The 25,340-nt window shown below is 38.0% G+C and overlaps 1 protein-coding gene across 3 annotated transcripts in view; it reads left to right on the top strand.

Annotated features, from left to right (window-relative positions):
* Positions 1–24,986, top strand: part of LIG4 (DNA ligase 4) — a 59,287-nt gene extending 34,301 nt beyond the window's left edge. For 2 of the 3 annotated variants that reach the window (XM_021546587.3, XM_021546588.4), the window contains exon 3: positions 737–24,986. The gene's annotated coding sequence lies outside the window, so the exon portion shown is untranslated. The remainder of the gene's footprint in view (positions 1–736) is intronic. The other variant, XM_085581974.1, reaches the window with a different exon arrangement.
* Positions 24,987–25,340: the final 354 nt, after the last annotated feature.

Below are 25,340 nucleotides of genomic sequence, written 5' to 3'. Positions count from 1 at the left end.
TAATGACATTCTAAAAATTAAAATCTACAAATTATTTTTAGAAGATTGCATCTTTTGCTTCTCTAGTGAAGGTAGATATTATTTGTTTGGGAAAAAACAACTACTATAAAAAAATATGCTGTTTTCAACCTGCCCACTCTTAACATACATTCTGCTTATCAAATATAAAATTAGTTTGTATCTTGTACATCATCCCCTATGTGGGTGCTTCATATCATCAGTGCATCTGAACATATGTTGTTTAATGACCTGTAGCTGTCCTGATTTTTAGCATAACTGTGTTTTATATTTATATTTGAAAACAGTATCTGGTTGACAATAGGAACAAAATATCCTTAAGAACCCAGTAGACCGAATTGTCAGACTCTTAGGAGTCTAATAAGCCTTTCCTCAACCATTCCTTTGTCTTATTTGTTTGTGCTACTATTTAGGACAATGTCTAGTTTTTCCTCTTCTCCTTTCACAGTGAAGCTCTAACTTTAGCTGTTGACACTGCAGTGATCGTTTTTTCTAGCAAATAGATAAGACTTTGGAAGAAGACAGTTTTATTCCCTGTGCCTGCTTTCAGATGCATAGGACATAACCTCCCAGCACCTAGATTAAAGGTCCTGTGAGAAAAAAGAGATCAAGCAATTCACCCACTCTAAGCAACCCTCTCAAGCAAAGAAAGAACATTTCAGTGCTCTCAGCTGTTGCCAAGATCCCAATAACCTGAATGTGGCTTTTATCATTTTAGCACTCATCAAAGCTTCAGAGAAGATGGAAAGGATTTTGAAGTTCCTAATTTCATGAGGGAATGAAGGTAATAAATTCATAGAGCATTTGAGTGATGGAATAAAGACAACTTTCTGGGGAAAGTTTGGGATAAAAATGACATGAGTTTCATATGTTGCTTGTCCTTTAATAATAGTCAGGAAATAGCATAAAAATGCCTTGCTGGTGGGGTCCACTTAGAGACCAGAGACATCCTCGGGAAAGGATTTGGAAAATCTAGGAAAAGCTCTTCTTTCTGAAGGACCAGCTGCAGTGTTAGTATTACTGTGGCTGTGGATAACAGCAAAGAGGGAAAAACAAGAAGAAAAACTTCTGTGAAGTAGCCCACTAAATACAGTCTGCTTTACAGACAGGAAGTGATAAGCTGAGATATGGTCCATCTCTGCCAAGTAATCTGCTCTTGGTGTGTTTGGTAGTAGTGATGACACAAGTGTCCGGGTTACAGATAATGCCTTTACAGATGAGAGAATGGAGGTAAAGCAAAGCATGTAAATATTTAAATAATTATTGTTATATATGTGCACCACTTTCCCCCACCAAAAAAGCCAGTCACCCTTCTTACTTGTCCCAGCAAACCTAAAATAATAATGGAGACAGAAAACCACAAATCATTATTCTTGAACACTTTTGTTTCGGAAACATAAAAGGAGAAAGGTAAATGATACTCTGGGGCAACAGACCTCACCCTTACAGCAAAATGAGAAGTTTAGGTGCTCTGAGGTCTAAAAAGGAGGTGTGTACATACCAACTGCAAGACAGATATATTTATGTGTTTAATTGTAAAGAATGGAGAGATAAGAAGATAATTACCCTCTAAATTTGGTAAGGAAAATGAAGAGATTTTTGCTACTGTGACTGCTCTGAATAGAGAAAGTGTAATCTTAGCTTTTGATGCAATTTTTACAAAGTCTGCTTTAGATCCCAGAATTAATCAGGAAAACTGGCTGTCCTATTAAGCTTCAGAAAGCAGGAAAACACAGGGCTGCTGACAGACAGTCAGGCACCTGCCGGTTAGTGTGGAGGAACAGAACCAGTGGGTGCTTTCTTGTCTCCTTCACTTTGAGTATACTGTGACAGATGGCATTTGGAATTGATTGGCTTATCTTGGAGGGTTTGCGCTAATTTAAATTATCCTTCAGATTTATCTTATAAAAAATTGAAGTAAATGGTGTGACTCGGTGAATCAACTCACTGAGAAAGAAAGAAGAAACTCACTTTGAAAAATTCTGAAAATCTAACTGCACAGAGTCTAAAGGGGTGAATTAGAGTATCATCTACATATCCCTGCACTATAGCTTGGGACAAGTTCTGTAACATTTTAAGTTTGCAGACTTACAAGGTGACTGTATCAGAAGTCCTTCAGATGACTATCAAAGATAAATGGTCTATTTAAGCAAATCTATATTCATAAAAATAGGGTAGTATCTAGTACATAAGACTATTTCTTCTTGATCAAAATTTGCCTGAAATGATTAATTCAAATAAACCACAGATGAGGGAGAACATTGCATAGCATTCATCTATTTGTATTAAGTCTTAATTTCTCTGGGATTAACATTTTGCATAACATTTTGCACAACATTTTGCACTTTTATTCTACCATAAGCCAGTCTGGTTCATATTCAAACAGGTGCTGTAGATTTGCTCTTGCTGCTGGTTTATCAGAAAGGAAAGCTCACTCATCCTGGAGGTCACAAGATCATTTTAGAAGTCAAGGAGAAGGAATCAGGATGAAGCCTTATTACAGTAGGTAATTAGAAGCAGTGACAGCAGCAGAAAGCTGCTTCATCGGCTCCTAAACTCAAGGACTACACTTGGGAGAATAAAATGTGCGTGCTTGTCGGGGATATCAGCAAAGCTGCTCTATTCCTGCAGAGGTCTCACAATGCAGACCCAGTGCTGTCCCAGCAAGGGTCCTGGCACCATCCCAGCCCTGCCACTGGCAGCCCTCCCCGGCTGTCAGCGCTGCAAGGCAGGTCACCGCCTCCTCTCCTCCTGCTCTCGCCTGCCAGCAGCAAGGGGACAACATTGCTCGGCCCAGCGCCAGTTGCCTGGTGTGATCAGCTCCTCACCTGACATAAGCCAGGCAGAAGGAAAGTAGACAATGTTCTGAAAGGTGAGAAGAATCAAGAAGAAGGTGACAGCAACCTGGCGAAGTGTCCAAACTGGGAGAGGAGGGAGAGGGAGTTAAAACTGGGAGAGTCACCTTGAGGCAGAGCACCCACTTCTCACAGCACAGTGAGGGGTGGTTATTTGTCTTTTTGAGAACTGTACTTGGCCCAGAAAAAGCAAGAGATTGATTTTTAAAATATAGAATTTTTTGGTAATTAAGCATTTTATAAAGCAAATATTACCCCTTTAAAGTAGATTTCATGTTCACAGGAAAGCAAAGTTGATGGTTTTATCAGTATTCTACTATAATATCTCTGCTGCAAACATTCTTCTAAAGCCATGGAGATGATCCTAAACTGAACTTTCTTCTCAACACTTTCATCTTTTAGGATCTTCTTGACAGAAAGACTGCCAGTTGTCAGAGTGTCTGTCAACTGTGAAAGCTAGCAGCATATGCTGAGACAAGCTGGTAAGGGCAGGGTAAGAGAGATGACTTCTCTGTTTATAAAACAGGAGCTCAGTAAAGTGACTACAGCAACTCTCAGGAGGAGCAGATGCAGCTGAAGGTATGAAAACAAAGCAGTCTGAAGTACTGCAGGGAAATTCATTTAATGCACAAAGCAAATCGTCCTAATTCATCTTTAGAACTAAATAGTGCTCTGTTTTCTGTCTGATGATTCACTGCTATTACGCACATTATTGTTTACGACTAATGATTACTTAGCCTATCACTCTGTCAGGTTTCTGCAGTGCAGATCATATTATCAATGCTTAATGGGTGTTACTGCTCAGAATAGAGATTTACACTTTCAGTGTTTGCAGCCTGGTATGTCAGAAAGAAAAGCAAAGCAGCCTCAATATTACTGAAGAGACCTGTACTTCTAATGAACCACCTAATGCTCTTCAGAACAGGAAATTTCAAGATTTGAAACACTGTCAAAACCCTTCAAAACTTTCTCTATGGTCATTTCTGTGCACCCTTTTCCCACCCGTGGATCTCTTCAACAGATGGTTTTATCTAAATTGTCTTTTTAAAATTGGGGAAGATCAAAAGAAGGGAGACACATGGCCTGTGTCCACTGATCCACTGATCTCCTTTGTCAAACAGGTTATCATCTCCATTTTTTGCAATATTTGGAATATCCTCTGTTCCAGGATTAATTTAGGCAACATCTAGATGGACCTATGGCCTTGAGTTATTCAGGACACAGTGTCCTAATACGCCCTCCTTGTAGTCACTCAGGAGTTTTATTTGCCCTTGGACTGAAACATTCAGACCTGCCTCTGCAAAGTGGGAAAATGTAGAAGTGATCCCAGCAGTGATATAGAATCATAGAATGATTTGGGTTGTGATTTGGGTTGGAAGGGACCTGAAGGACCATCTAGCTCAATGCCCCCTGCATTGGGCAGGAGCACCTTCCACTAGACCATCCATGCTAAAAGCCCCATCCAGCCTGGCCTAGAACTCTTCCAGGGATGGGGCATCCATAGCTTCTCTGGGCAAGCTGTTCCAGTGCCTTTCCACCCTCTCAGTAAAGAATTTCTTCCTTATATCTAATTTAGATGTATTTTCTTTTATTTTAAACCCATTCTCCCTTGCCTTATATCTACCTGCCCTTGTAAAAGTGCATCCTCAGCTCACTCGTAGCCCTTTTAGATATTGGAAGGCTCTTATAAGGTCTTTTTGGAGTCTTTTGCTCTGCAGGATGAACAGCTCCAACTCTCGTAGCTTGTCTTGAGAGGAGAGGTGCTCCAGAGGGCTGGTGCACCTCTGATACAAATACAAAGGTTATGTGGAACCAATCTGTGATAACATCTGCAGGCCAAGTAGAGCATTGCTGCTGCAAAGGACATTATTATCTTGACCTAATAAGTAAATACATGCCACCTGTCTCAATTTGTGTGTTCAGGTTAGAACAAAAAATTTATCATGCAGCACTAGGAATATGGCCCCAAACTCGTCTATCAGGCAGCTTGTACATCTTCATGACAAAACTGTCACGGAGATTTTGAAACACTGAAATGAAGCAATGCCTGCTTGTGTTATCTAAATTCCCCCAAGAAAAGGAAAATCCTGCCTCTTTTTCTGGAGCAGAAGCTCAGTAATCATTGTAACTCCTTATTAGCTGGAAGCATATAGCCAGCAAAGGGTTACAGATCTAACAACATCAAAAGACAGTTTACAGCTATATGCTGGAAAAGGCTTATCAGGGTGTGCTTAACAGAAAGTTTTCAAATCCACCGCATTTGGGAATTTATCATTAGACAGCAGTGTCAAATTACAATGAGTGAAATTAGTTAATGAATGTACAGTGCTTTGAAAATATGAAATGTTATTTAAATTACGGGAAGTCAAATCAAGGTAAGCAATGCAGGCTGAGAAATGGGGAGAGAAATATCTTTATGTAATGATATATTGGCTTCATGTCCAGTGAAATTCTATATACCCCTTGATCAGTGGAGAGTCCTCTATCACCTTTTGGTAGGAATAGTCTCATATTGCTGTTGTTAACCTTGTATTGAAAACGAAAGCATCAGCTGTTTTTGTAGATTGCATAATTTCTGTTCCATTTTATCAAAAGAAAAAGGCTTCTTCTGCTTTTCTTTTGTAATTCATGTTTCACTAAGGGAACTTTGGCAAAATGATGTGACATTATGGAAAAGTCAGCTAGGATTTCAGGTGATTATTATCTCAGCTATAATACTGATTTCTGCAGCTTTTTTTTTTTTTAAATTTGTCTGTTTAGAGTGTTTAGAGAAACACATATTTGGGGATTAAATGATGCTTGGAATAAAAAATTGAATTTGCAATTAAAGATGAGTGATTAGTCTTAAGAACAAAGAGGATAAAAAGAGGTTTTTATATAAAAATATAAAAAAGCCATTTTTGATTGAATTTTATTTTTTTATGAAGTTTGACAACACAAAGACCTGGTGGAATTTCTGGAAAATATGTTTTAATTTTATTCAATAAATTTTGATTTTATAAAAGCAGATGTATTTTACCAATATAAAACTGATTGGTTCATAAATTGTCTTTTTTAGCATTTGTAATGGAAACTCTTAGTCATCATGGCTGTCCTGGTGTAGAGATCATGAAAATTCTTCTTAACATGGGAAGCTAAATTACAGAATTTTTAGAGCTCTTCCAGTCAACATTTCTGATTTTAAGATACTCAGTCTTCGACTTTAAATCACAAATAAATACAAATGCATGCCAGATGTTAAGGCATCTATGCAGATAGTCCAAGAATGTTCCTTGGTGCTGCAGATAAGGTGCTTTATCTATTGGTCTTGCTAAAAGTAGCAATGCATAAATGCCCTCAAAGATAGTGGGAGATTTGTGCTCTGCCTTGTGAAAAAAGCATATACATGGTGGTAATTTGTTTTGGTTTTTTTATTTTATATATATTTTTGACCTCTCAAGCACTTTCCTACAGAGACAAGCATGAGTTTCACCAAAGAAAACAGAGGCCTTCTGACAGTCAGTTGTTTATTCTTCAGTTACCTTCCTTTGACTATTTAGTGTTTCTAGATTTTGAAACCAAAGGAGATTATAGTTACTTAGTGCCATTATTATAATCTAAGGGAAGGAGAATGCATTGTGCACAAACCATAACAACTAATGTGCATTCATTGTAAGTCTGTAAATTGTTCAGCAGTGTGCTTCTATTGTGCTAGTAGAAGTGTCTATGTCTAAATTAAACTGGAAACATCCCCTTTATATTTGTTTAGGTAAGATTAGAAGATGTTACTTTTATTAATCCCATACCACTTGTGGTAGTATGGTCCTGGCTGGGTGCCTAATTCCTACCAAAGCGACTATCAATCACTTCCTCATCTGGACAGGGGAAAGAAAATACAATGAAAGGCTCATTGGTTGAGATAAGGGCAGGGAGAGATGGAAAGATTCCTCCACTGCTCCAGTGTGGGATCTCTCCCACAGGAAACAGTCCTCTACAAACTTTTCCAACATTAGTCCTTCCCAGGAACTGCAGTTCTTCATCACCTGCTCTAGTGTAGGTTCCTCCCATGGGATACACTCTTTCAGGAGCAGGCTGCTCCAGTGTGGATCCACCATGGGCTCACAGGTCCTGCTAACACACTGCTCCAATGCGGTCTCCTCTTCCCATGGGCAACATATCCTGCAAGGAGCCTGCTTTACAGGCTGGACTTTGGATGGCATCACAGCCTCCTTTGGGTTCTACCAGCTCCAGTGTGGGGTCCTCCATGGGCTACAGATGAATTTCTGTTCCACAGTGGACTTCCAGAGGCTACAGGGGCACAGCTGCCTCACCATGATCTTCACCACAGGCTCCAGGGAAATGTCTGCTACAGCTCCTGGAGGACCTCCTTCCCCACCTTTACTGACCCTCATGTCTGCAAACTTTTGTCTCTCACATATTCTCACTCCTCTCTTCAGCTGCAGTTGCTGATAGTTTTTGACCCTTCTTAAGTACATTATGCCAGAGGTGCTACTACCATCACTGATGGGTTCAGCCTTGACCAGTGGCAAGTTTGTCTTGGAGCCAGCTGGTATTTGCTCCATCAGGCATGGGGGGACCTTCCAGTAGCTTCTCAGAGAAGCCACCCTTTTAACCCCCTCACTATCAAAACCTGGGCACACAAATCCAATACACTACTCTGTAATACTGGGAAAACTACGAACACAAACTAATTATGCAGAGACTACACTGGCCACAACTGTGCTGGAGAATATATTGAGACAGTAGTGAATACAGCAAAAAAAAGCCATGCTCAAAGGGACTAGCAGATGCTGCTGTGCTGTGGCACATACTCTGTGATTTACAGAAGTGCAGATCCTGCAGGGCAATTTGGAGACCTGCTCAGGGCATCTGTAGGGGACAGAGAGAGTTTGGTACCGGAAAATGCTTGCTTACTGATGCCATTCAGAGTCTTGATGCCATTTAGTGCTTTAATGCCTAGTCAATGTTGCAGGACAAGACTGTTTTCTCTTTGACTTCACCCCAGATCACATGCTGATAACAGAGCAGAAACCAGTCCCGTCTTTTTATGACATTAGTCCTGGAAAGACTATGGTTGTCACTTTTTTTTTATTGTAGCCTAACAGACAAACCAGTGATCCAGCAGGCTGCCCATATGTTGTCTTTAAAATCCTCCTATATCTTTATACATTGCCAGGCTAGAAGGGAAGAGATGGGAGGTACATTTTACATATTTAGTTGAAACTATTCGACTCAACAGTAACAGGGACACAGAAAAGCAGTCACAGTGAGCCTATGGATTTACAGCCAACACAGCCACCTCCCACCTGAAGGGAGAGAAGCCCTGGAATCTTTTGCCAACAAGATTTATAACGTACTTTACATTGAAACACATATTAAATACAGTGCATAAATAGCTCTTCAGTCATGCTGAAGGGGTCCAGAACAGAGCTTACTACATGATTTCAAAGATATTGGGAAAATTGTCAAGGGAAGTCAGTGTAATATCTCGCTGCAGTAGATCTGCTTACACTGTGCACAAAAGCCACAGACATTACTTTTTTCTTATGTGAGCACCAAAACCATTCTTTTCAATATAGCAATATTGATCCTACCTTTGGGAATGGCTGGGCAAGCTGCATTAAGGGAGCTGTACTGCTTGGAAAAACTGATAACTTGTCTCTTAGGCTCATGCTGTTAAATGAGATGAAGTAAAGCCTATTGTGGGTTGCTAAAGAGGAGCTTACCAGCAAAAGGTTGACAGAAGCAGCACTATTTCCTGTCTGATTTTCATGTAAAAAGCCAGAAAAACTGAAATATAACAGAATGAGACAGGTGTGGGTGTAACATACACAGCAACATTTGAAAAGCACTAAAACCCCACTGAATACTAAAAAATATCAAGCTGCTCTTTCAGCAAGTGACAGTGCTGAACTGCTTCAGTTGTTGCATATGTTGTCCACCCTGTGCATTGCACGGTATGTGGGTTTGGTGAAGGATGAAGAAAATTAGTGTGTTGCTAAATCCTCTGTCCAGCTCCATTCTTATGAAAGTGGAAAGTAGGTTTGGTTATTGAATCAATTGCATCTTCTGGATCTAGCCTCCCTTTGCCCCTCAAATAAAACCAATAACAAGACATTCAGTTGTTAGATGCGAGGGAAAATCCACTATTGTATGTATCCATCCAGGTTAGCAAGGAGCAGAGCTCAGCTAAGTGTCATTTTCCAGTCTAGTATTGTGATCCAGCAGCTTCACCACTGAAATATAGAGGACCCAAACCCCCATGTGTGATGACATTAAGGAGTCCTTTTGGAAAGATGATGAACAGGAAAGCTCTGAGTGAGATGTCAGGAAAAAATATTTATCTCCCAACTCTACAAATAACCTGGTCCTCATGAAGCAAACCTATTTAGCTAAAAACAAAAGTAGATGAGTAGGACATATGACTCAGTGAACTTATGATTCTTTTTACAACTAGCTGATCACTCATCCCCTTCCCATTTGGAACAATACAATTAAATATTACACTATAAATTTGACTGGGTAGGAAAAAAAAAGGATGAATATAATATACTACAGCCTATGAAATCTTAAAAACCTGAGCGAGATAAAGATTTGCTTTTGTAAGAAAGCACCTAAACTGTCTGCAAACCTTAAAGAAAAAAAAAATACCTTCAATCCATTACACTCTCAGACATTGGACCATAATATAGGCATAGAAAGCTCTTGTCTATTACCCCTAGGAAATCAGCTAGAAAAGTGTTTGGGTCCACAGTGGTTAGCTTTAATCCTGAATTTTTTTGACACTGAGATTAACACAGTTGGTTAGAGCATGCCAAGGTCATGGATTCCATCCCTGTATGGGCCATTCACTTAAGAGTTGGACCTGATGATCCTTGTGTGCCCCTTCCTCAGAATATTCTGTGACCATAATGGATTTTATTAACAGTAGAGAAAAAAAATCTCTGCTCACCCTCAAGGACAGTTGAGGTGGGGTACTACTACCAATATCTGCTGCATCAAGCTGGGTCATGCCAGCAGGTATTCTATACATTTAATTTGGATCCCTAGTTTATGGCAAAGAACTCATTCAAATATATTCTGATTGCCTACTGCTTCCCTAAATTAATCCATCATAAAATTATACAAAATTAAACTGCTCTGAAATTCAGGGGTTTTCTTTTTTAAAAAAGGTTTTGTGATAGTAATGCTGGTAAGTTAAGTATCTGCATTAAACATATGAATAAATGATTCATGTAATTAGCAGCATATTCAAATGCACATTCCAGCTTCTACAGAATGAAAGAAGAGAGGGAAAATGGGTATATACTAATATTAATTAATTAGCCAAGCAATGTTAATTAGGCAACTATATAATTAGGTTTGAGACAATGAGGTTTCTTTTGCAATATTTGCTCATATATTCTTCCTTCAAACCCAAATCTATGCAAGTACAAGATCTTAGCTTACTTGATGTGTGTGTTTCAGGAAACCTGATAGGAAATTGTCAGAATTTCCAGTGTGACAGAAAAGTATATTCTCTGAGATACTTATGTTAATACCACAATACAATTTTCTTAACCTGTTGGCTTTTTGTAAAACTAAAGTCCTCTATTCCCCAAGAGAACTGTAGAATATCTGAAAGAACATGAGTGCCTGAATAATTAATTATATGTTTGATATAAAAGTATGAAAATGATTGCTTTCAATTTTGAATATAGTAATATAATGTAAGTTTTTGTCAATTATATTCAGAAGCTACAAAGAGTTTCCAAAGCATGAACAGTAATAATCAAATAAAGCTGGTGATTACTCCTTAACTGTTATACTATGCCCCCATTCCCATGAAATCAGTTTTATAAGATAACGGCATAAAGACTTTCAGAAATGTCAACAAGCTACCGATTCAAATTGTTGAAATTACTTTGCATTATTAAGTTGATAACCTTTGTCTGTCTTGTTGTGATTCTGTCTTTATCTTTGTACTTCATCAGTTCCTTTTATCTTCCCCTTTGCATTCACCATCTCTCGTTAGTAAATCTAACTGTAGAGAATAATAGATGCATACATTCAAAGCTGACAGTATTATTGCTGTAATGATCTTTAAAAGACAAAAGGAAGACAATAAACAATGCAACAATTAGTTCACTTAGCTCTTCAGAAGGATAGCATCTCTCTCCTGTTCTCACTTTTTTGCCTATTCATCTCTACCGATAGTAAATTTTTCATGCTGTTGTCATTCCTAGAGAACTGGCAGAAACTATTTTCCTGGCATGCCTATTTTCTCAGTTGGGTTTTACTCTAAAATCAATGCATTTCTACTCTTTGCAGAGCTTTACTTTGTCTGCATCTTGCTTCTGTCTAGGAGCCAGGAAGCCTATTACTATTTCATGAGTCAGGGAACAAATTACTTTCAGCATTCTTCCTCAAAACCCATTTTACTTTTAAAACTATCTCTTCTTTCTTGTACTTGGAAAAGTGAAAGCATTTCATCATGTTTTGCTGGCATTTAAGGGAAGTCATCTGAACTAGCCCAGAGTGCATGTTGCTGTAACCAGGAGCATCAAGGAAGGAGAGCAGGAAAGGAGTCACTTGCAATTAGAATAATACAATCATGGAATACGCTGAGTTGGAACTTACAAGGATCATTGAAATCCAGCTCCTGGTCCTGCACATAACAGTCCCAAGAACACACATCATGTGCCTGAAAATGTTGTCCATATGCTTCTTGAACTCTATCAGGCATGATGCCATGATAATTTCTCTGGGGAGCCTCTTCCAGAGCCCAGACCCTGTGGGTGAAAACCTATTCCCTAATATGTAACCAAAACCCTCTCTGATGCAACTTTAGGTCATTCCCTCAGGTCCTGTCACTGGTCACCAGAGAGAGATCAGTGCCTGCCCTTTTTGTGCTCCTCTAGAAGTTGCAGACTGCAATGAGGTCTCCCCTCAGTCTCCACTTCTCCAGGCTGAGCAGACCAAATGACCTCAGCCACTTCTCATGAAGCTTCTCCTCAAGGCCCCTCACCATATTTATTTCCCTCCTTTGGACCCTCTCTAATGGCTTTATATCTTTATTATGTTGTGAACCCAAAACTGCCCCCAGCATTTGAGCTGAGGCTGCCCCAGCTCAGAGCAGAGTGGAATAATTCCCTCCTTTACCCGGCTGGCCATGCTGTGCCTGGTACGCCCCAGGACAGGACTGGCCCTCCTGGCTGCCAGGGTACTCTGGCTCATGTTCAACTTGATCAGGACCCCCAGGTCCCTTTCCACAGTGCTGCTCTCTGGCATCTCATTCCCCAGTGTGTTTGTATATCCAGGGCTGCCCATTCAGGTGCAGAATCTGGCATTTGTCTTTGTTAAATTTTGTATGGCTGGTGATTGTTCAGCCTTCAAATTTGTCAAGGCCCTTCTTGCAGGGCCCTTCTGCAGGGCCCTTCTGCCTTCAAAGAAGTCAGCAGTTCCTCCCAATTAACATCATAGTAAAACTTAGTATTCCTTCCAGTCCTGTGTCCAGTAATTTCAGAAGATGTTGAAGAGAACTGAGCATAAAATGGTGCCCTGCAGAGTCGCACTAATGTGCATCCACCAGCCCAGTATAACCCCATTTATTAGAACCCTTTGCACCTGTCCAATGAGCCAGTTGCTCACCCATTGCATTAATCCAGGTGGTTGCTGTCCACTATAAGAAGCTGTAGTGAATCCCAAAAAGATTACATCAGCTGGCTTCCCTTGTATATGGTCACTTTCATGGGTGCTCCTTCTGTATGGCTAGTATTTAGAGCGCATGTCATGGAAGTTTGGTAAGCTGGTAGGAGGGGTCAAGGATTTTGGTCTTCTACCATTCAAAGTGCTTTAGCTGACTGTACAGGTCATTCTTAATTGTCTTAGTATATGGAATCAATGCAGGCTCTTAAGATTTTTCTTAAAATAGAAACAGTTTAAAAAAGTAAAAACATGAATTAATGATCCCTAATATGAGAAGATAACTAATTTTGAAAATGAATGGTTTCTCAGTGTGCAATTTGGTTGATGACAAGCAAATGATGAAAGCGGTATAACTCAAGAGTTAGAAGGGCTAAACCAGCCAGTATTTGTTATCAGTGGGTGCCCCCTTCTGTCTCATGGGGACACCCTGGTTTTGACCTTGTCTTCTGTCTACATACATATATAACTTAGTCCGCACTTTAGATATATTACAATAAGGTCAGTTTAAGAACAGATTAGAGGTAGGGCAAACTCTGGCTCCTAGATAGAGTACCTTCTGATCATGGGTACAAAATAGCTGCAAACCACCTGGCTTTTTGGCTCTTGTCTTTCAGGAGTATCCAGAATACCTGCTTGCTTTACATGAGATCACTGCAAACAAATGCCTTTGCTGAGCTCCAAACCAGCTGTCTCATTTTCCTGCATAACTACAAAATGACACATTTGCAGAGGGAAGTGACTTGTTTGTTCAGAAGAGAATGGGACCCCTGTCAATACATGCTGGGACCATTCTTTCAGAGACAGCTTTGCAGCTGGAGAATTGCCCAACAGCAGTATGATGAAAAAGACTGATGCTGGCTCAGTCAATTAAGCCAGCAGACAGCTCTTAATCTTAAACCAGCATGCGTTCAAATAAGCTGAGATTCTGCATACAGCTCAGCATAGTTGGCTTCTATTTTGCAGGACTGCATGACATGCAGGTAGAAGGTTATCAGGGGCATGTAAGGGCATTTCAGCTCCTGCCCAGTCTTCCCTGGGGCTTCCTCTTTCTTTCCTCCTCCCCATCGGTCTGTGAGCTTCATTTTGGCTAAACCTTTATTCCCTCCCTGAACTGTCTTGTAGATGATCTCTGGTCCTACCTCCCAGCTGGACCTCAGACCTGTCCTATAGATATCTTCCCTCCTGGATGGGGTGGGCCCTTTGGTTCTTACGGCTCTATCTGCCTAACAGATTTTGTACTCACAATGCTGCTTTCTCTTTAGTCCTGTTTCTGGCCTGGTCTTGTTCAGCTCCTGACAGGAACAGCTGGATGGATCAGGCTCATTGCTTGCCATTTCAGGGGCCTGCCAAAGCACCCTGTGACCAGATGCTGGTCCTACCTTCAGAGAAAGAACAATACACTTTGGGATATGCTTAGGTTCTTTTGCACAGAAAAGACTCTGCTTCATTGATCCAGGGTCTGAAAAAAAAAGTGATCTCTTTTATCAGCCTTTTAAAGCATGACTCAGCTGTCTGCCCTGTCTGCAGGGAAGGATCTTCTGTGGGTGTGCGATGGGGCAGAACTTACAGGGCAGATTTGCTGCTGGCTGTCCAAAGTGGAGTAGCACTATGTACTGTGGAGATGAACTATCCCTTTGTCAGCAGGTTGGCCATACTAGACGGTTACCTGGGTGCAGGTTGCACAAAACAAAAGACTTCCTTGACTTCAAAATTTAGAGAGTTGAAATCCAAGCTCAACCTTTCTGAGTTTGGTTCACCTTTCTGGTACGTTAGACTAAGGAGTCAAAGGATAGTTACTTCACTCTCTTTGGCAGTCTCCCTGTCAAATGTATGCATAGTCCTTTGATGGAAAAGGGTTATATTTGGAGAAAGTGTTTGATAAAATGTTTGATTTTATATAGCTATATAAAAATACTAAAATCTTAAGTTACAGGCAGTTCATTGTTTGCAGGTATAGTAGCTAATTACCAAGTTACTCAGATATATTTATACATGTAATCTGAAAGGAAAATTATTTGACCCTTTGACATTTCTGTGGCTTGATTTGTACTTTGCACGTAAAGCAGACATAGCCACCAAATTTTTTGTTGTAAGATATTTGTGTTATAAGGAAGTATTTAATTTTTAATGAAGACTTAAAAATTCCTCTATGGAAATAATGCATTAATATAACTGAAAGCCCTGTGAGATTTTAACCTCTAAATACTTGAATATAGTATAATACATATACTAGGAGCTTTAGGGTAATTTCTTAGTACATCTTTTATATTCTTTAGGGGAATATACCCTGTTTGACAAGTCAAAAGATGTGCTGGTGAGGGAGTCAACATGCATTTAGATTCAAACTGCTGTGTTCAGTGCTCTCTCTTGCCCTGTGGGTGTTCAGAAGCTGTGCTTATTGTGGCAGAAGAATGAAAGTCATAAATCAGTTGGTAATTGTCATTAGTGCCTGTACCAATTTGGCTTTCTTATTAACATTGGACATTATAGTCAGAAAAAAAGGAATTACTGTACAAATTCTACAAACTATGTTCCTTGTAATTGTTTGAGTTTTCTGTAACAAACTCCTAGAAAGGTTTTGCCTTGCGATAATTAGAAACCATAGCAGAACCTCTGCCCTATTAAGCCAGTTGACATTTGCTGTCAAGGAACTTATCATCCACACAGCTCACATTTTTCTCATATAAAATTGCAAAACCTTCAAGGTAGATTTTATACAATTTAAACTCTGCCTGCCAAGTATTTGCTACTGTGCAACAGGGTAAAAGATGCTTGAAACCAGGGAGAACAAGCAACTGAGAACATGACCTGCTTAAGAATTTAAAATATTTTGGGGAATCTAGTCTTTAATTTTATCTACATTTTTATTCTTTTTCTCTCAGATTCTATGGAAATAACTACACAAAGCCTAAGAGGAGATATTTCTGTTTGGTAAGGAGAAAATTGTCTAGGGAACTCACCTTTCAAGAGATTAAAAAGACATTAGAAATGTTTATGAAAAATGTCTATAACTTTATTATCAGAGGTCAGAAACTGTGCCAAAAATAATCTCTACAGTTTGAGGTAAGATGAGATATTTTGGCTTGATTTTAAAATCCTTTTCTGAATTTTTTTCTTTTTAATGGATTACCAAATTCAGATAGAATGGATAAGAGAGGTGCACTAAGTAGCCAAAGCCATTTATAACCATTAAAATGTAGGAGACTAAGACTGGTCATTTTTTAGCAATATTTAAATTTCAATATTTAAATTTCAAATTAAATAAAATCAGATTTAATATTTTTTTCAAATAAAATAAATTTCAGATAAACTGAAACCAACACCAAAAACTATTAATCTTAATATTATCCCAAATTAACTGGGTTTAGAAGTGAAAAATCACTTAGCTTATTGTATTCTTCTAGCAATTAATATGTTCAGTAAAAATAATTTTGTGTGTAAAATTATGTAACCATAGAATGCTTTGGATTGGAAGAGACCTTAAAGATCATCTAGTCACTAAAAGAAGATAAAAAAGCTTTACAATATTTTGTGATTTTTAAAAATATTATATAAAATCAGTATAACACACTGGAGAAAAACCAGAAGCGTTAAAAAATTTACATGATCTTTAATATATATGGAGATCATACTCTGATACTGTTATTCAGGAAGACATCATTCATGTTTCAAAACAGTCCCAAGATATCAAGCCCTTATTTGCAAGGTGAAATATATAAAATCTAAATTATTAAACAAGCTTTGGGGTGAATGCTAAAGTGACATTTATATTTATTTACCAGTAGTGTATACTGGTCACAAATTTGAGTAGATTGATATACACCTGGTAGTCAGCACAGATGTTGTGACTTATTAATGAGAAGTGTTGTTGGGTGTTAACATAATTCTTGTTACCTTTAAAATTAAGTTCTCATGCCTTTTTCCAGTGACTGTTTACTCTAAAATACCACCCTACTCTCTGTTTAGAGATCACTAAGTAAAAACTCAAGCTGAGGTGAGTACCTAGCTCCTTTATTTAGCTTCTTTTTGTACCTGCCAACTATTGGTTCATTTGTAGCAATCAAATAGGCCTTTTACTGAGAGAAGTCAGGAGGATTTTCTCCCCATTCTGGATTTAAGCCTGAGGATTATGAGACTCTCTTGGAAGCTTAGAGATATAGGATTGGACTTTTTTCAGCTGAGTTGGAGTTTCAAATTTGTTTCCCAATTTTTTTTCATTGTCAAAGTGCTGTAAGTTTCAGGTTGCTAGGTAAAAGCCAAACCTTCATCTGTGTGTTTTTTTGGAATGATTGCTACTGCATTTTTGAAGTGACCTTAAGAGACTCCACATGTTTGATCACAATGCAGCTATTGAACCTAAATTCTGGAAGGAAGAAACGGAAGTGATATAAATATATATGTGTGCTTGTGCATATACTTTATTGTCTCTTTGGCAGTGGAATTATCCAGCTCTGGTGCTTGAAGTCATCATGATGAATTTAGATATATCCATTTTAAGTGTCCATTCCCCAGATTTAGGGAAATGTAGATAAGAAAGTGATCAATAAATTGCAGCGCAGGTTTGTTATTCAGAGAGATTTCAATGGGCTGGAGAAATCGGCTGACAGGACTTGTGAGGTTCAGAAAGACAAAGGCAAAGACCTGCACCTAGGGAGGTATAAATCCATGCACACGTGCAGGCTGGGGACTGACTGCCCAGAAATTTGCGTGGGATAATGGTGGAAAACCAAGATGAGAATTAGTAGGCAGTGTGTCCTTTCACCAAAGGAAAACAGCTGCACACAGTGCTTGTGGCAGGACTGAAGGAAGCAATTTGGTGGTAGTGGTTATTCACTTCTGTTCAGCTCTTATTAGCTTCATCTGCAGTGCTGTGTCCACTTTTGGGTTCTCCAGTGGAAGATCACTTAGATGACTGGCATGTTTGAATGCATGTGATGTACAATAAGAGGATGAGAGAATGACCTATTCTTAGGATGAGAAGGAAAAGAGGTGATGTTGCTGCCTTCAGGGAATGCTCAAGAATAAAAATTGCAACATATGAAAATTTGAGCATTAGGAATATATATATATATATAAACATACATACACACACACACACACATATATATAAATATTTGAATATTAGGAAAAAAAATCACAACAGGGTACTGCAACACTAAAAGATGTTCTGTAAAGAGGCTCTGAACTTTTCATCTGTGAAGATATTTAAACAATCACAAGGTCTTAGGAAGCCTGATCTGAGCTGAAGAGTGGGTTGGACCAGACAGGTTATCTCCACCTCTCATCCTAAATTACTCTGTGTCTCTGTGACTCAGCAAATTCACAAATTGTAGATTTATGTCTCCATAGTTTACATGTTAAAGTATACCTCATTTATCTGACTCATAATATAAGAAATTATATGCCTTGGCTCTTCTGAAAAAAATTCCAGTGGCTCTTTGCATGTTTAGGCTTTTAAGTACTTTGAGGCATATTTCCTACACTTTTTTCTCACAAAAACTAATGTGTGATATTTCTGTTATTCTTTCTTTCTCAAAACAATTTCCAGTAGGAAGCCTAATCCCCTCTGTATAAATGCAGATTAGTCAAAGCCAAGGGGGACCTGTCTGTGAATGAAGAGAGAACAAAACATTGGGGTTCTGAGATACAGAAAGTTTAACACTTTTAATTTGACTGGACAGGATCCAATGTTATACATGATTTGGGCAAAGACCACATTTCCTAGACCAGCACACTTATTTCTAGCTGTTCTAGCATATGGAAAATCCTGGTTGTGACATGGAGATTAAATTGCTGAAGTACAGTTTTAATTTTGATGGCATTTCCTCCGAAATCACTCTTCATAAAACCTGTTTTCTAAATGAAATTAAACTCTGAAGAGAGTGTTTTTAAAAAAAGGGTTGAGAGGGTTTAAAAATTATCCCTCTTTTATACATAAATTTACTTGCTTTCCCTAGCATGGTGCAGGAGATCTAGAGGATTAGAATCTTATGCCTCAACAAAATCTCAGTCTGGGTAAGTTTCAAAGAGATAGGTCTCTGAATTTAAGGGCTATGAATATGCAATTACTGTCATGTCCCTGGAATATTTCCAAGCCCCTTGACAGAAAAAAGATGTGCAATGCAAGTGACAAAGTATAAGACTATTGAGTATAGATGTGTATATCTTAGCTAGTTGCCCTTGGGGTCTCTTTGCAATCAATGCAGAGAAACACACACTTTTAAGTCACTGTTCTTATCTCAGAGCCAACATTTAAAATGGTAGAGGTGTGTGTGTCATTACCATCCAAAGTTATGAGACACAAGTAATACTGAAGATGAAAACTCTAATTTTGAAAAATATTGTTTGATCATATTCTCCCAAAGCTACCCAAGAGTCGAGAGATGTAAGGGCTACCCAGAAGTAAGCTTTCCTTTTGTACTCAGAATGTATTAATGGGAATAAAAAGGCTTTCATGACTTCTAATTTGCTCTGCAAAAGCTACTCATTTTAGAACATGGAAAAAGACAAAATGTTTTTGTCAAGTCATCCTGATCTGACCCAAATACATCAAACTGGTGCCATTGAGCAATATTTTTTCTGTTCTGTGTTATTGATAATTAATGTACTTGTCTGGAACAGAAGCTAGGTCCTGGTTCAGAGGCAGATGTACGTGTCTGTAAGGGAGCATGTGAGCCTCTTGATGGAGCCACGCGAAACAAGCTAGCCAGCCTGGCTCTTGTGGCTCCTGATAGTCCCATTAAAATGGGAGCTTGTTTCACAGTATCTAAATCACAGACATAAAATACAGCAATGAATTTAAAGAGTGAGAAAAATTAGTTGTCCCACAGTCTGTTTTACTGTTTCAGCTCCAGCCTCCAGGTGCTCCATTGGACCTTGTTGCTGTGGTTGGCCACGCCTAGTTGTCAAACAAACAGGCATTTTCCAAGCTTTTCCCAAAACTCAAAGCTACTCATGAAGGTATACACCAATGATAAATAATAAGGCTGGGCATTCATCAAGGAAGCATCATTTTGTCATGTGCATGATACTGCATATATATTGTTTCTAAAAACCTTGACAAAATCTTGACAGAAATATGTGGTTGATGTACACAAAGGCATTTTTTAATTCAATGAAGTGGATAAAAACTGAACCAAAAAATATGGAATAAAAGATATGCTTATAAAAAGGATGTACCAAACAATTTCAAATGGTATTCAAATATTCATTCAAGATAATTTTAAAACAACACAACCAGGAATATTTGCTTCAAAATTGTTCTTCTTTTGAAAATATTCATTTGAAGGCAGAACAGATGTAATTCCTTTTTGATTTCCTGGTTAGGGTTTGGGATTTAATTTGAACTTTACTAGACATGCAAACCTGAGACACAGTAGTGAATTATGTGAACTGATTTATAGTCTGAATTCTGTGTTACCAAAGAATCTGACCAAAGAAAAACTGTTATTTCTCGATGACTACAGTGAGATTTTTTAAGGATTGTCATTTATGCTTTGAAGTGCAGATGTTTATATCGAACAACAAATGTTGATCCTTAATGTTGGCTCATTCTAAAAAAAATTATCACTTAGTACTCTTCTATATTTTATAAATTTTCATAAAATCTTTATCATCATCATCAACTCACCATACTAATACATACAATGTAATTGTTCCATAGTTTATGTACTGTCATTTGACAATTCATGAGGAAAGAAAAAATTGAGTAAAAGACAAAATGTAAGCCTACTTAAAAAACATTGGGAGCAATATTGCTTAAATCATATTCCATATCATATTCCATACTGAGGAAGCAAACCTCCTTTTTCTGAAAGGTTTTCTTCACAGTCAAGAGGAAATAATGAAGTGAAATATACATACACATAAAAGAACACATTAGGGAAAGAAATTCGTGCAAATACAGAAAAATCCGTGAAATTAATTAAAAAGACCAGTGCTGTTGTTGTCATGTTTTATCTTTTTCGCAACTTTTCATCTGGTTGTTGTTTTTTTTATCACAATTCATAATCCTGCCCACAAGCAGGAGTTTATTAGACAAATGAACTGTCTACTGACTTTTTTGTGAAACTTCTCGCCTTAACCTGATTTGTAAGTGTGTATTTTCTTGAGAGGAAGCTCTGTATTCTTAATAAGGAATATTCTGTGACATTCCATGCACCCAAGATGAGGGTTTACAGCTATGATTTATATAGTATTTAAAAAACATGCAGCCAGATCCCATGAAGAGTTTTATCATAATTTGGATTAATAAAATTTCTAATTATTCCATGGCTACACAATCAATGTGATGCATGGAAATATTAAGCCATTATAGAAATTAAACACATCTGCAGGAAATATTTAATATTGGTTTAATATCTAACATTAACATTAATTATAGTGAGATAGTTTAATTTTTAACCTCACAAAAATTCTCAATCCTACACTTGAGTCAAGAACATACAAGAAGTAATACAGCAGTAGCCATGGAAGTTGTTTAAAAATATTCCATGCTGTCAATATGACATTTATTTCTGTGTTTCTGATGTTTTAAGAATTCTTGCTAAAATTTTTCCTTTCCTCATTTTAGGATCCTTTTCAGGAGAATAAGAAAAGATCTAGTTTACCCAGTTTCTTTTCAAATTTAAAAATATCTGCTCTTTCCTTTATGCGAGCAAATCAAATTTAGCAAACTATTTTATCTTAGCTGTCTTTAAGTTCATTCCATGTGCAAAAGAGTTGTCCAAGAAATCCTGATGTAAGATCTGTGTTAACTCTGCAGGGATGTGGACAAAAGTTAGCTTTAATCCAATGTGCTATGAGCAAAAGAGACTGATAGCACAAAAGATTTTCAGTATTCTGGGTACAGTAAAAAAGCCATTTGGGCTAAATAAACAGATGTAGAAAATTGTTTACATTACAATGAAAGTTTTACTTGTCTCGGGTGACTCACAAGATATGGTACTCTTGTTTGTGTGGTAAAAACCGAAATGAAGTTCCAGCCTGAGAGCTCTTTGAAGTTCTTTCACAGAAGTGTTGGGGTCTATCTGGAAGCTCATTAGAGCTCTAGCAGTATCCCTAACACAAACTTCTTCTGTGATCAGATAAAGGATAATAAATACCTTAATAACCAAAATTTACTTCCCTTGTGTGATTTCATCAAAACTTGTTTAGTGCTTTGATAACAGGTGTATTGTTCAGCTAAAGATATCCTTATTTCCCCTATCACCAGTATGTTTTAAAGACTCAAAGCAACCTTTTCCACTGCTTTTGCTGATAATTGGTCAAGAAATTATTCTTTTCACAGATATGAGGAACAAACAGATTTTTATGGGAACATATGAATGATTCCAGAATTTCTCATAAAGGGAATTCCGTCCGGTTGTAAATTATTGGTGTTTAAAAGCCAGTTTGTTCTTCAAAGATTTTGACTTTTCACCTCAGTTTGTTGAAGGCACTTTTGCTGAACATCCTCCATTTGACTGAGACTGCCTGTTATATTTTTTGCTCCCCCACCACCAGTCAGTGGCTACCATTTTTACTGTTGCTTCTACCTACTCTGAAGCCTCAATTTGCAGATAAAAAAGGCAAGGACTTAATATCTTTATCCCAATAGTTCTATTTGCACTCTTGTCCAATAGTTCAGTCCTGACTGTCATTCCTGAAAATGTTAGTTTTTCTGGCCTGTATAGCTTATCCTCCTGCCTTTGGTGCCTTATTGACACATTCACTGTGTGAAGCAACAATTTCTTTAACACAGTAATTGGTGCAAAAGGAGATGTCTAATTTCTCTAACCTTCAGTGTAATTTGGGGTATGATCACAGGAGCTATTTTCCTTTCCTTGCTTTAAGTCTTCTAAAAGCAAATACCTGGAGAACACCAGGAAAGCATTTTCAAAGATTACAGTGATTTTCCTCTAAGTAAAAATCTTGATTATTGTTGGATTGTGTAAAACGCATGCTTTTTTTGAATCTCAGCAAGTAAAGAGAAAGAGCTAATAAAAGTCCTTCTTAAAACTCCATTCCTTTACTGGTGGCAAACCTTAACATCTGTCTTTGTGGAGTGCTGAGGGATGTCTTAGACAGGCAGTTGGAGATTAATTGTACAATGTCTCAGTTTTCTAGAATCCTATTAGCTTTCCCCCTGACAAAACACACTGGTACAGTTTAGTGCTTTATTTCCTACTCAGGGAAATTATTCAAGACATCAAATATTCAATAGGCAGTTTTCAAGATGATGAATTGTTGTCTCCATTCATATGTGGTTCAGCACTCTTCAATAAGGTTTCAAAGTAAATAAATTCCAACTCTTAATTCCTAGTAAGAATTAAAACAACTTACAGAGGAACTGGAAGGTGGGAGCTGGAAAGAGAACGGTGTTAAATAAAGGTAGATCAGTGAGCAATTCAAGTGAGAAAAAGTGTATTTATTACTTCTTATTAGGTTCCATTCATGTTCCATTAATGTATACAACCTCATCACACATGATGAACATATTGGCATTCTTACGTATTGTCTTTTAAAAAGCCAATGAACTTTCAGCCTTTCTCAGTTTGTGTTTCAAATCACAAAAACTGTGGTTTATGACAGCTTGGGAAATACATAAATGATCCGGTTATTTCCCTGGCCATACGGCAAAATGGATTTATGGTGATATCTCAGCGTAACCAGAGAGGTTGGGGCAAATAAACTGTACAGTATTTTTATTAGTATTTTGCAACAACATATTTGAATTAAAGGAAAATATTGGGACATGTACAGGAAGTTTTATTTCTTCCTAATTTCTTGGGATATTTTCTCTTGCCTTGACAGCTGTGTTGAAGTTTCTATCATATTCTCTTAAACATAGACACTTAGAACTTGCGTGTGAGTACCTGGAATTATCTAGGTAGAAAAAAAAATCAGTGATTTTATTTATTTCTCCCAAAGTAATTTATAATGGTAAAATGGCTAGTGATTCTTCTAAACAAAGTCTTTATTCCATCACTTGTCCAAGAAATCTTTCTTTATTCCATCACTTTCATTTTCTTTGCAGCAAAATTTGTATAATTACTGTATGAAAATACAAAAGACAAAACTGGCATTGACTGTAATGAGACAATTTAATAAGAAATAATGATCTAAGAGTAGTTAAAATATATACATATAATAAATGTAAGTATTAAGAATTTGAGCTTCAATGAAAAATAATTTAAAAGTTAATTACAGGAGTTAGTCTTAAAGATAGTGTTAGTAAAAATAAGTAATGTTTTGTGAAAACAACTTTCCCTTTAATCTTCAGCTGACCCTCTCAAGGTATGGTCATTTAGTGTAATTAATTATATTTTCAGATAATTTTCTGTAAACTATTGGCATGAGATTGTGTAGCCTGAAATTGTTAATTTCTCTATGATTTTACAGAGACAAATTGTACAGGCTACTTTAACCATGAACACGTACTAATTTAACTTTTTATTAGAATGGAACTGTTTAATTAGAGAACCAACAACTAACACTCTACTATCAAGGAAATGAAATGTCATCCTTTGGTATAACTAAACTGCAAGTTTCAGAGCACAGAACAAGTGATCCCTGAAACACAGTATAATTGGATTCTACTGCATCTCTTGTTTCAAAATATTAATACATTCTTTGAGATGTGATGGACTTTCCTTCTGTTAGTGTCTCTGTATGCAATAGTTTGGAAAGGAAATTAATGTATACTCATTAGTTTTGAACTCTCCCCAGTTTTTAACTTGATGTCTGGGAAATTTCTCCTCTCTACTTCTGGCCACTACAACAAAGCCTTAATAATGAAAATTTTTCAGATTACTGAATTGTTTTTTAGAGATTTATGGTAGCTGAGTAGGATTGAACCCTACATCTATCAGCCGAGAGTCATTTGTTATTAAATGGATTTTGCTTATTGCCTATTTCCAAGATAGAGTTAGGGATAAATGTGGTAGTGCGCTTTCTTTATATTTTATGTATGGTTCCTTATAATTGTATTTCCCCAATGGTTTATCCCTGTTTCCCCCTATTTCCCAGTTGGTACATTCTTTTGTTCTGTTTTCCCGCCTGGTCCTCCCTTCCCGCCTTTCCAGTACCCATCCATCAACCTGGAAAGTGCTGAGTCACTCCCCTATCCCCTCCCAGGTGCCTTGTCCGTCACTCGGTGTTCCTTCCCCTCTATCCAGAAACTTCTCCTCAGGGCACTGAGTGATTGGACGAGGGCCTAGGGCCACTCCCATGACCCTTCCCCATTGGACCAGGTCAGATCACCCCATCCCGGAGCCACTCCCTTTCCCTCTCCTCATTGGTTCCTCAACATCCCTCCCTCAAGGTTTTCCCCTCCCAGAGACCATATAACTTGGTGTCAGACCCCTCCCAAGGGTTCCAGTTGGCTGGCACCACTTCTGTGCGGTTGGCCCCGTTGGCCCTCAATAAAGAAGATTCAGCCCCCAACTGGATCCGCCTTTCCTTCCAACTGACGAGGCTTGCCAGCGCCTTCCCAGGGACCCACAAAGGCGTCCTCCAAACCCTACTAAGGAGCAGCGGAGGGCGCCTCCACTGCCCACTCTCGCCCCAAAGAGAGCTAGCCGGGGCTAGAGAGATCGAGGGTCTGGGGCGGGAGCGCGGCAGATAAAAATGACAGAATAAACATGAAAACTCATTTGAAATTAGTAGGAAGAAAGTAATAAATGATTATTTGGAATGACACAAAAAAATGTGTGTGGTAAATGAAGAGCAAGAAAATAACTAGAAAAAATTATATTTTAACAGGAAAGGAACAAGTTTGTTAACAATTAAGATAAGAGA

The sequence above is a fragment of the Lonchura striata genome, chromosome 1 (genome assembly GCF_050655825.1).
Source record: "Lonchura striata isolate lonStrDom1 chromosome 1, ASM5065582v1, whole genome shotgun sequence".
NCBI lineage: Eukaryota > Metazoa > Chordata > Aves > Passeriformes > Estrildidae > Lonchura > Lonchura striata.
This window is presented reverse-complemented; position numbering and strand designations above follow the sequence as displayed.